The 12,461-nt window shown below is 40.1% G+C and overlaps 1 protein-coding gene across 1 annotated transcript in view; it reads left to right on the forward strand.

Annotated features, from left to right (window-relative positions):
- The window catches only part of HECTD1 (HECT domain E3 ubiquitin protein ligase 1), a 699,591-nt gene that overhangs the window by 495,101 nt on the left and 192,029 nt on the right, over positions 1–12,461 (forward strand). The window lies entirely within an intron of this gene.

Below are 12,461 nucleotides of genomic sequence, written 5' to 3' on the forward strand. Positions count from 1 at the left end.
CTGGGCTTCAAGATTGAGTTCTAAGACTAAAACTTTAAGCTTATATTAGTTTGGTTGTTCTTATTAAGGAACAAATTCCTGATTTCTTTCCCAAGTAACATGTTTTTAATTGGAAATTTTTCAGTTCAAAATCAGCTCCCTAAAATTGCGATGTACGTGCCGTATTCCAGCTCGGCTGGTAAGGGGCAGGTTAAGACTTTTTTGAAATTTATTTGGTTCTATTCGGTCCAAATTTCTTTGATTTTGGGTACAGATTAAGTTCAGAATAAACCATCTGTGAGAAGTCTTTTTTCTCTATTATATTCCAGCTATTCCAGTAAGGCTAACACTTTCTTTAAGTGTGTTTCGGTCCTATATATTTTGGGTACTGTTGAAGCATGGCTGATCACCTGTGGGGTTCAAGCGCTGCTCAGACCTGGAATCTTCTGGGGTATTTCTTCCAGTTCCATTTTTAGGAACTGGGTTTTGGAGTTTTATTCAAACTATTCTGCCTTTTTTTTGGTCAGTGATAGCATTATTTGTTTTCATTAGATACAATAAATGCATATTTTCATTTTTCTGTTTTCATTCAGTTTATTTTCTGAGGATGCGGAATCTCATATGATTCACTTTGTTCTTCCAGGACATAGTTAGAGAATCTTTTTTTCAAAAGCTCTTGATTCCTCACACAAGGGTCACCTTTTTTAGGTTTCCAGATAGTTTGTGTCACTGTCTTTGTCTCTATCAGACAAGGGACAATTTTATTGGGTTCCGTCTGTCGGTACCTTTAGTCTCTATTATTTCCTTCAGTTGCATAGAAGTTTTAGGTCTTATGGCCACAGCATTGGATTCAATTCCCTTTGCTCATTTTCAATAGAAAGAACCTTTCCAGTTTTTTATGCTGAATTATGGTGCAGGGATTCTAGGATTTCACATTTTAAATCTTCGAATCCTAATATTTATCTTGATTGGTGGTTAAGATCACCATCATTTAGTTCTACAGGTCTCTTCGTTTCTTTCAACCTGGAACATGATCTCTACAGATGTGAGTCTTTTTGGTTGGGAGGCTGTCTGAGGATCTCTGTCAGCACAAGGGGTTTGGAAATCTCAGGAGGCGAGATTACCATTTGATATTTTAGAACTCTGTGCATTCTCAGAGTTTTTCAGTTAGTTTCTTTTTGAAGAAGAGACGTTTATTGTTTTCCGACAATATCACAACTTTGGTGTATGTCAATCATCAGGGTGGGACTATCAGTCCTTAGGCTGTGACAGAAGTGTCTCGGATATTAGCTTGGGCTAAATCCAGCTTCTATCTAAATTCTGTGGGTTTTTCTCTTGTTAAGTGTATCCAGTCCACGGATCATCCATTACTTATGGGATATTCTCCTTCCCAACAGGAAGTTGCAAGAGGATCACCCACAGCAGAGCTGCTGTATAGCTCCTCCCCTCACTGCCATACCCAGTCATTCTCTTGCAACCCTCAACAAAGATGGAGGTCGTAAGAGGAGAGTGGTGTTTTATACTTAGTTTATTTCTTCAATCAAAAGTTTGTTATTTTTAAATGGTACCGGAGTGTGCTGTTTATCTCAGGCAGTATTTAGAAGAAGAATCTGCCTGCATTTTCTATGATCTTAGCAGAAGTAACTAAGATCCATGGCTGTTCTCACATATTCTGAGGAGTGAGGTAACTTCAGAGAGGGAATGGCGTGCAGGTTTTCCTGCAATAAGGTATGTGCAGTTAATATTTTTCTAGGGATGGAATTTGCAAGAAAATGCTGCTTATACCGGATTAATGTAAGTAAAGCCTTAAATGCAGTGATAGCTACTGGTATCAGGCTTATTAATAGAGATGCATACTCTTATAAAAATGTAATATAAAACGTTTGCTGGCATGTTAATCGTTTTTATATATGTTTGGTGACAAAGCTTATTGGGTAATAGTTTTTTTCCACATGGCTGGTTTGATTTCTGCCTAGAGACAGTTTCCTGAAGCTTTCCACTGTTGCAATATGAGTGGGAAGGGCCTATTTTAGTGCTTTTCTGTGCAGCTAAAAATACTGACAGAGACATTCAGCTTCCCTCTGCATGATACAGGACATCTCTGAAGGGCTCAAAAGGCTTCAAAGTCGTGTTTGAGGAGGGTAACAATCACAGTAGACTGTGGCAGATGTTGTGACTGTGTTTAAAAAACGTTTTTGTCATTTATTATTCTGTTTTTGTTATTAAGGGGTTAATCATCCATTTGCAAGTGGGTGCAATGCTCTGCTGACTTGTTACATACACTGTAAAAATTTTGTTAGTGTAACTGCCTTTTTTCACTGTTGTTTCAAATTTTGTCAATTTGTTTCTCTTAAAGGCACAGTAACATTTTTTATATTGCTTGTTAACTTGCTTTAAAGTGTTTTCCAAGCTTGCTAGTCTCATTGCTAGTCTGTACAAACATGTCTGAAACAGAGGATACTTGTTCATTATGTTTAAAAGCCATGGTGGAGCCCCATAGGAGAATGTGTACTAAATGTATTGATTTCACCTTAAACAGTAAAGATCAGTCTTTATCTATAAAAGAATTGTCACCAGAAGGGTCTGTCGAGGGGGAAGTTATGCCTACTAACTCTCCCCACGTGTCGGACCCTTCGCCTCCCGCTCAAGGGACGCACGCTAATAAGGCGCCAAGTACATCAGGGACGCCCATAGCGATTACTTTGCAGGACATGGCTGCAATCATGAATAATACCCTGTCAGAGGTATTATCCAGATTGCCTGAATTGAGAGGCAAGCGCGATAGCTCTGGGGTTAGACGAGATACAGAGCGCGTAGATGCTGTAAGAGCCATGTCTGATACTGCGTCACAATATGCAGAACCTGAGGACGGAGAGCTTCAGTTTGTGGGTGACGTCTCTGATTCGGGGAGACCTGATTCAGAGATTTCTAATTTTAAATTTAAGCTTGAGAACCTCCGTGTATTTCTTGGGGAGGTATTAGCTGCTCTGAATGACTGACACAATTGCAGTGCCAGAGAAATTGTGTAGGCTGGATAAATACTATGCAGTGCCGATGAGTACTGATGTTTTTCCAATACCTAAAAGGCTTACAGAAATTATTAGTAAGGAGTGGGATAGGCCCGGTGTGCCTTTTTCCCCACCTCCTATATTTAGAAAAATGTTTCCAATAGATGCCACTAGACGGGACTTATGGCAGACTGTCCCTAAGGTGGTGGGAGCAGTTTCTACTTTAGCAAAGCGTACCACTATCCCGGTTGAGGACAGTTGTGCTTTTTCAGATCCAATGGATAAAAAATTAGAGGGTTACCTTAAGAAAATGTTTATTCAACAAGGTTTTATTTTACAGCCCCTTGCATGCATTGCGCCTGTCACTGCTGCGGCGGCATTCTGGTTTGAGGCCCTGGAAGAGGCCATCCATACAGCTCCATTGACTGAAATTGTTGACAAGCTTAGAACTCTTAAGCTAGCTAACTCATTTGTTTCTGATGCCAATGTTCATTTGACTAAACGAACGGCTAAGAATTCCGGATTCGCCATCCAGGCGCGTAGGGCGCTATGGCTCAAATCCTCGTCAGCTGATGTGACTTCAAAGTCTAAATTACTCAACATTCCTTTCAAGGGGCAGACCTTATTCCGGCCTGGTTTGAAAGAAATTATTGCTGACATTACTGGAGGTATGGGTCATACCCTTCCTCAGGACAGGGCTAAATCAAAGGCCAAACAGTCTAATTTTCGTGCCTTTCGAAATTCCAAGGCAGGTGCAGCATCAACTTCCTCCGCTTCAAGACAAGAGGGAACTTTTGCTCAATCTAAGCAGGCCTGGAAACCTAACCAGTCCTGGAACAAAGGCAAGCAGGCCAGAAAGCCTGCTGCTGCCTCTAAGACAGCATGAAGGAACGGCCCTCTATCCGGCGACGGATCTAGTAGGGGGCAGACTTTTTCTCTTCGCCCAGGCGTGGGCAAGAGATGTTCAGGATCCCTGGGCGTTGGAGATCATATCTCAGGGATATCTTCTGCACTTCAAAGCTTCCCCTAAACAAGGGAGATTTCATCTTTCAAGGTTATCTGCAAATCAGATAAAGAAAGAGGCATTCCTACGCTGTGTGCAAGACCTCCTAGTAATGGGAGTGATCCATCCAGTTCCGCGGACGGAACAAGGACAGGGTTTTTATTCAAATCTGTTTGTGGTTCCCAAAAAAGAGGGAACCTTCAGACCAATTTTGGATCTAAAGATCTTAAACAAATTCCTCAGAGTTCCATCTTTCAAAATGGAAACTATTCGGACCATCCTACCCATGATCCAAGAGGGTCAGTACATGACCACAGTGGACTTAAAGGATGCCTACTTTCACATACCGATTCACAAAGATCATCATCGGTTCCTAAGGTTTGCCTTTCTAGACAGGCATTACCAATTTGTAGCTCTTCCCTTCGGGTTGGCTACAGCCCCGAGAATCTTTACGAAGGTTCTGGGCTCACTTCTGGCGGTTCTAAGACCGCGAGGCATAGCGGTGGCTCCGTATCTAGACGAAATCCTGATACAGGCGTCAAGCTTTCAAATTGCCAAGTCTCATACAGAGATAGTTCTGGCATTTCTGAGATCGCACGGGTGGAAAGTGAACGAGGAAAAGAGTTCTCTATCCCCACTCACAAGAGTCTCCTTCTTAGGGACTCTTATAGATTCTGTAGAGATGAAAATTTACCTGACTGAGTCCAGGTTATCAAAGCTTCTTAATGCTTGGCGTATTCTTCATTCCATTCCGCGCCCTTCGGTGGCTCACTGTATGGAGGTGATCGGCTTAATGGTAGCGGCAATGGACATAGAGCCATTTGCGCGCCTACATCTCAGACCGCTGCAATTATGCATGCTAAGTCAGTGGAATGGGGATTACACAGATTTGTCCCCTCTGCTAAATCTGGATCAAGAGACCAGAGATTCTCTTCTCTGGTGGTTGTCTCGGGTCCACCTGTCCGAGGGTATGACCTTTCGCAGACCAGATTGGACAATTGTAACAACAGATGCCAGCCTTCTAGGTTGGGGTGCAGTCTGGAACTCCCTGAAGGCACAGGGATCGTGGACTCAGGAGGAGAAACTCCTTCCGATAAATATTCTGGAGTTAAGAGCAATATTCAATGCTCTTCTGGCTTGGCCTCAGCAACACTGAGGTTCATCAGATTTCAGTCGGACAATATCACGACTGTGGCTTACATCAACCATCAAGGGGGAACCAGGAGTTCCCTAGCGATGTTAGAAGTCTCAAAAAGAATTCGCTGGGCAGAGACTCACTCTTGCCACCTGTCAGCAATCCATATCCCAGGCGTGGAGAACTGGGAGGCGGATTTTCTAAGTCGTCAGACTTTTCACCCGGGGGAGTGGGAACTCCATCCGGAGGTGTTTGCTCAATTGATTCATCGTTGGGGCAAACCAGAGTTGGATCTCATGGCGTCTCGCCAGAATGCCAAGCTTCCTTGTTACGGATCCAGGTCCAGGGACCCAGAAGTGACGCTGATAGATGCTCTAGCAGCGCCTTGGTTCTTCAACCTGGCTTATGTGTTTCCACCGTTTCCTCTGCTCCCTCGACTGATTGCCAAAATCAAACAGGAGAAAGCATCAGTGATTCTAATAGCGCCTGCGTGGCCACGCAGGACCTGGTATGCAGACCTAGTGGACATGTCATCCTTTCCACCATGGACTCTGCCTCTAAGACAGGACCTTCTAATACAAGGTCCTTTCAATCATCCAAATCTAATTTCTCTGAGACTGACTGCATGGAGATTGAACGCTTGATTCCATCAAAGCGTGGCTTCTCCGAGTCAGTCATTGATACCTTAATACAGGCACGAAAGCCTGTTACCAGGAAAATCTATCACAAGATATGGCGTACATATCTTTACTGGTGTGAATCCAAGAATTACTCATGGAGTAAGGTTAGGATTCCTAGGATATTGTCCTTTCTCCAAGAGGGTTTGGACAAAGGATTATCAGCTAGTTCCTTAAAGGGACAGATTTCTGCTCTGTCTATTCTTTTGCACAAGCGTCTGGCAGAAGTTCCAGACGTCCAGGCATTTTGTCAGGCTTTGGTTAGAATTAAGCCTGTGTTTAAACCTGTTGCTCCCCCATGGAGCTTAAACTTGGTTCTTAAAGTTCTTCAAGGAGTTCCGTTTGAACCCCTTCATTCCATTGATATTAAGCTTTTATCTTGGAAAGTTCTGTTTTTGATGGCTATTTCCTCGGCTCGGAGAGTCTCTGAGCTATCTGCCTTACAATGTGATTCTCCTTATCTGATTTTTCATGCAGATAAGGTAGTTCTGCGTACCAAACCTGGGTTTTTACCTAAGGTGGTTTCTAACAAGAATATCAATCAAGAGATTGTTGTTCCATCATTGTGTCCTAATCCTTCTTCAAAGAAGGAACGTCTTTTACATAATCTGGACGTAGTCCGTGCCTTGAAGTTTTACTTACAAGCTACTAAAGATTTTCGTCAAACATCTTCCCTGTTTGTCGTTTATTCTGGACAGAGGAGAGGTCAAAAAGCTTCGGCAACCTCTCTTTCCTTTTGGCTTCGGAGTATTATACGCCTAGCCTATGAGACTGCTGGACAGCAGCCCCCTGAAAGAATTACAGCTCATTCTACTAGAGCTGTGGCTTCCACCTGGGCCTTTAAAAATGAGGCCTCTGTTGAACAGATTTGCAAGGCCGCGACTTGGTCTTCGCTTCACACTTTTTCAAAATTTTACAAATTTGATACTTTTGCTTCTTCAGAGGCTGTTTTTGGGAGAAAGGTTCTTCAGGCAGTGGTTCCTTCCGCTTAATCCCTGCTTTGTCCCTCCCATCATCCGTGTACTTTAGCTTTGGTATTGGTATCCCATAAGTAATGGATGATCCGTGGACTGGATACACTTAACAAGAGAAAACATAATTTATGCTTACCTGATAAATTTATTTCTCTTGTAGTGTATCCAGTCCACTGCCCGCCCTGTCATTTTAAGGCAGGTCTAAAATTTAATTAAACTACAGTCACCACTGCACCCTATGGTTTCTCCTTTCTCTGTTTGTTTCGGTCGAATGACTGGATATGGCAGTGAGGGGAGGAGCTATATAGCAGCTCTGCTGTGGGTGATCCTCTTGCAACTTCCTGTTGGGAAGGAGAATATCCCATAAGTAATGGATGATCCGTGGACTGGATACACTACAAGAGAAATACATTTATCAGGTAAGCATAAATTATGTTTTTTCCCAGGTATAGATATTTGGGAAGCGGATTATCTCTGTTAATCAAGCTTTACATCCGGGAGAATGGTCTCTCATACCCAGATATGTTTTTCAATTTTTCAGATGTGAGCATTTCTAGAAATAGATCTGTTGGCATCTCATCTGAATGAAGAACTTTCCAGGGGCCTATTCAGGTCCGGGGATCCTCAGGCAGAAGTAGTGTATGCATTGACATTTCTTTGGAATTATCTTTTTGTTTATTTCTTTCCGCCTCTAGTTCTTCTTCCAAAGTAATTTCCAAAGATTCTTATGGAGTATTGGTTTGTTCTGCTGGTGGCTCCAGCATGGCCTCTCAGGTTTTGGTATGCAGATCTCATTCGGATGGCCAGTTGCCAACCTTGGTCACTTCCGTTTAAACCAGACCTTCTTTCTCAAGGCCCATTTTTTCCATCAGGATCTCAAATCATTAAATTTGAAGGGATGGAGATTGAACGCTTGATTTTTAGTCATAGAGGTTTCTCTGACTCATTGATTAATACTATGTTTCAGGCTCGTAAATCTGTCTCTAGAAAGATTTGTTATTGAGTCTGGAAGACCTATTTTTCTTGGCATTCTTTTAAAATTCATAGAATTTTATTATTTTTTCAGGTTGGTTTGGATAAGGTTTTGTCTTCAGTTCTTTGATAGGACAAATCTCTACTCTTTTTGTTCTTTTTTCACTGAAAGATTGCTAATCTTCCTGATATTCATTGTTTTGTACAGGCTTTGGTCCGTATCAAGCCTGTCATTTATTCAATCTCTCCTCTTTGGAGTCTCAATTTGGTGCTGAGGGCTTTACAGGCTCCTCCGTTCGAAAGTATGCATTCTCTGAACATTAATTACTTTTTTGGAAAAGTATTGTTCCTTTTGGTTATTTCTTCTGCTAGAAGAGTTTTTGAGTTATCTGCTCTTTTTTGTGTTACTTCATGATATTCATCATTTTGTTCAGGTTTTGATTCGTATCAAACCTGTCATTAAGCCAATTTCTCCTCCTTGGAGTCTTATTTTGGTTCTGAAGGCTTTTCAGGCTCTTCTATTTGAGCATATGCTTGCTCTGGACATTAATTACTTTCATGGAAAGTATTGTTCTTTTTGGACATCTCTTCAGCTAGAACAGTTTTTTGAATTATCTGTTCTTTCTTGTGAATCTCTTTTTTGTGATTTTTTTCATCAGGATAAGGTGGATTTTGCTGTCCTCATTTCAATTCTTACCTAAAGTTGTAAATTCTAACAACATTAGGGAGGAATTATTGTTTTCCTAAGACTTTTTTTGGTGAGATTATTACTTTCTTTGGATATGGTAAGAGTTTTTGAAATTCTATGTTGAAGCTATTCAGATTTCAGATAGACTTCTAGTCTATTTATCTTTTCTGGTTTTAGGAAGGTCAAAAGGCTTCTGCCATTTATTTGGCATCTTGCTTAAACTTTTGATTCATCATGCTTATTTGGAGTCGGGTGGATTCCCGCCTCTGAGGATTACATCTCATTCTACTAGGTAAGTTTATACTTCCTGGGCTTTTTAAGAATGAAGCTTCTGTTGATCAGATTTGCAAAGCAATGACTTGGTCTTCTTTGCATACTTTTACTATGTTCTACCATTTTGATGTTTTCTCTTCTTTAGAAGCAGTTTTGGTAGAATGGTACTTCAGGCAGCTGTTTCAGTTTGATTCTTCTGCTTATAATTTCAGTTTTTTTCATTATAAAAATTTAAACTTTTTTGATTTGGGTAGTGGATTAATTTTTCAGCAGAATTGGCTGTCTTTATTTTATCCCTCCCTCTCTAGTGACTCTTGCGTGGAAGTTCCACATCTTGGGTATTTATTATCCCATACGTCACTAGCTCATGGGCTAATTACATGAAAGAAAACATAATTTATGTAAGAACTTACCTGATAAATTCATTTCTTTCATATTAGCAAGAGTCCATGAGGCCCACCCTATTTTGTGGTGGTTATGATTTTTTTGTATAAAGCACAATTATTCCAATTCCTTATTTTTTGATGCTTTCGCTCCTTTCTTATCACCCCACTTCTTGGCTATTCGTTAAACTGAATTGTGGGTGTGGTGAGGGGTGTATTTATAGGCATTTTAAGGTTTGGCAAACTTTGCCCCTCCTGCTAGGAATGTATATCCCATACGTCACTAGCTCATGGACTCTTGCTAATATGAAAGAAATGAATTTATCAGGTAAGTTCTTACATAAATTGTTTTTTCCATCAGGATCTCAAATCATTAAATTTGAAGGTATGGAGATTGAACGCTTAATACTTAGTCATAGAGGTTTCTCTGATTAAGTGATTAATACTATGTTACAGGCTCGTAAACCTGTGTCTAGAAAGATTTATTACCGAGTTTGGAAGACTTACATTTCTTGGTGGTCTTCTCATAAATTCTCTTGGCATTCTTTTAGAATTCCTAGAATTTTACAGTTTCTTCAGGATGGTTTGGAAAAAGGTTTGTCTGCAAGTTCCTTGAAAGGACAAATCTCTGCTCTTTCTGTTCTTTTTCACAGAAAGATTGCTAATCATCCCGATATTCATTGTTTTGTACAGGCTTTGGTTCGTATCAAGCCTGTCATTAAGTCAATCTCTCCTCCTTGGAGTCTTAATTTGGTTCTGAGGGCTTTACAGGCTCCTTCGTTTGAACCTATGCATTCTCTGTATATTAAATTACTTTCTTGGAAAGTTTTGTTTCTTTTGGCCATCTCTTCTGCTAGAAGAGTTTCTGAGTTATCTGCTCTTTCTTGTGAATCTCCTTTTCTGATTTTTCATCAGGATAAGGCGGTGTTGCGGACTTCATTTAAATTTTTACCTAAAGTTGTGAATTCTAACAACATTAGTAGAGAAATTGTTGTCCCTTCATTGTGTCCTAATCCTAAGAATTCTCTGGAGAGATCTTTACATTCTTTGGATGTAGTAAGAGTTTTGAAATATTATGTTGAAGCTACTAAGGATTTCAGAAAGACTTCTAGTCTATTTGTTATTTTTTCTGGTTCTAGGAAAGGTCAGAAGGCTTCTGCCATTTCTTTGGCGTCTTGGTTAAAGTCTTTAATTCATCATGCTTATGTGGAGTTGGGTAAATCCCCGCCTCAAAGGATTACGGCTCATTCTACTAGGTCAGTTTCTACTTCCTGGGCTTTTAGGAATGAAGCTTCTGTTGATCAGATTTGCAAAGCAGCAGCTTGGTCTTCTTTGCATACTTTTACTAAATTCTACCATTTTGATGTTTTTTTCTTCTTCTGAAGCAGTTTTTGGTAGAAAAGTACTTCAGGCAGCTGTTTCAGTTTGATTCTTCTGCTTATAATTTCAGTTTTTTTCATTATAAGATTAAAACTTTTTGTTTTGGGTTATGGATTATTTTTTCAGCAGAATTGGCTGTCTTTATTTTATCCCTCCCTCTCTAGTGACTCTTGCGTGGAAGTTCCACATCTTGGGTATCTGCTATCCCATACGTCACTAGCTCATGGACTCTTGCCTATTACATGAATGAAAACATTATTTATGTAAGAACTTACCTGATAAATTAATTTCTTTCATATTGGCAAGAGTCCATGAGGCCCACCCTTTTTGTGGTGGTTATGATTTTTTTGTATAAAGCACAATTATTCCAATTCCTTGTTTGATGCTTTCGCTCCTTTCTTATCACCCCACTTCTTGGCTATTCGTTAAACTGAATTGTGGGTGTGGTGAGGGGTGTATTTATAGGCATTTTGAGGTTTGGGAAACTTTGCTCCTCCTGGTAGTAATGTATATCCCATACGTCACTAGCTCATGGACTCTTGCCAATATGAAAGAAATTAATTTATCAGGTAAGTTCTTACATAAATTATGTTTTTCCATTCAGATAAGGTAGTTTTACGTACTAAATTGGGTTTTCTTCCTAAAGTTGTTTCGGATCGGAACATTAATCAAAAGATTGTTGTTCCTTCCTTGTGTCCTAATCCTCCTTCTCAGAAGGAAAGGCTTCTGCATAATTTGGACGTGGTTCATGACTTAAAATTTTATCTGCAGGCGACTAAGGATTTTCGCCAGTCTTCTGCCCTGTTTGTGGTTTTCTCGGGTAAACGTAAGGGTCAGAGAACTACGGCCACTTCTCTTTCTTCTTGGCTGAAGAGTATCATACGTTTTGCATATGGGACTGCTGGACAGCAGCCTCCTGAAAGAGTTACGGCTCATTCCACTAGGGCTGTTGCTCCTTAATGGGCATTCAAGAATGAAGCTTCAGTGGAACAGATTTACAAGGCTGCAACTTTTGCCTCGGCTGAGGCCGCTTTTGGGAGAAAGGTTCTTCATGCAGTGGTGCCTTCCATTTAGGTTCCCTGTCTTGTCCCTCCCGTACCATCTGTGTACTCTAGCTTGGGTATTGATTCCCATTAGTAGTTAAGATGATCCGTGGACTCATCGTGTCATTAAAAAGAAAACAAAATTTATGCTTACCTGATGATAAATTTATTTATTTTTTGAAACGATGAGTCCACGGCCCACCCTGTTATTTAGACAGGTTATTTGTATATTATAAACTTCAGACACCTCTGCACCTACTTGTATTTTTTCCCCCATCAGCAAGATCGCCAGCATATACATGTGGGGTAAAAAAAATGGTTAAATTTTTATTATTTTTTTTTCCCCCACCAACACACTTTACATTGCAAAGTGTCCCAATTTAAAGAGCACAGCAGTTCAATTCATTTTTGACTGCAAGCAGTTGTGTTATACTTTTCTTTGGCTCTGGGAAAAGTTATCACATGTTCTGTGATAACTTTTTTGTTGTGCATGATGTTCTGATAGCAGATGCAGATAAGGCAAATACACAAGCGTCTGATACTCTCATCCATAAAGGGACACTGAACCTAATTTTTTTTCTTTTATGATTCAGATAAGCATGCAATTTTAAGCAACTTTCTAATTTACTCCTATTATCATTTTTATCTTCGTTCTCTTGCTATCTTTATTTGAAAAGGGCTTCTAAGCTATTTTTTTGGTTCAGATCTATGGACAGCACTAGTTTATTGGTGGGTGAATTTATCCACCAATCACCAAAAATGGATCGGCATCTAAACTTACATTCTTGCATTTCAAATAAAGATACCAAGAGAATGATGAAAATTTGATAATAGAAGTAAATTAGAAATTTACTTAAAATTGCATGCTCTATCTGAATCACGAAAGAAAACATTTGGGTTCAGTGTCCCTTTAAAGCACCAGTTCACTTAATTCATTATAGAGATT

Source organism: Bombina bombina, chromosome 1 (genome assembly GCF_027579735.1).
Source record: "Bombina bombina isolate aBomBom1 chromosome 1, aBomBom1.pri, whole genome shotgun sequence".
Classification (NCBI taxonomy): Eukaryota; Metazoa; Chordata; class Amphibia; order Anura; family Bombinatoridae; genus Bombina; species Bombina bombina.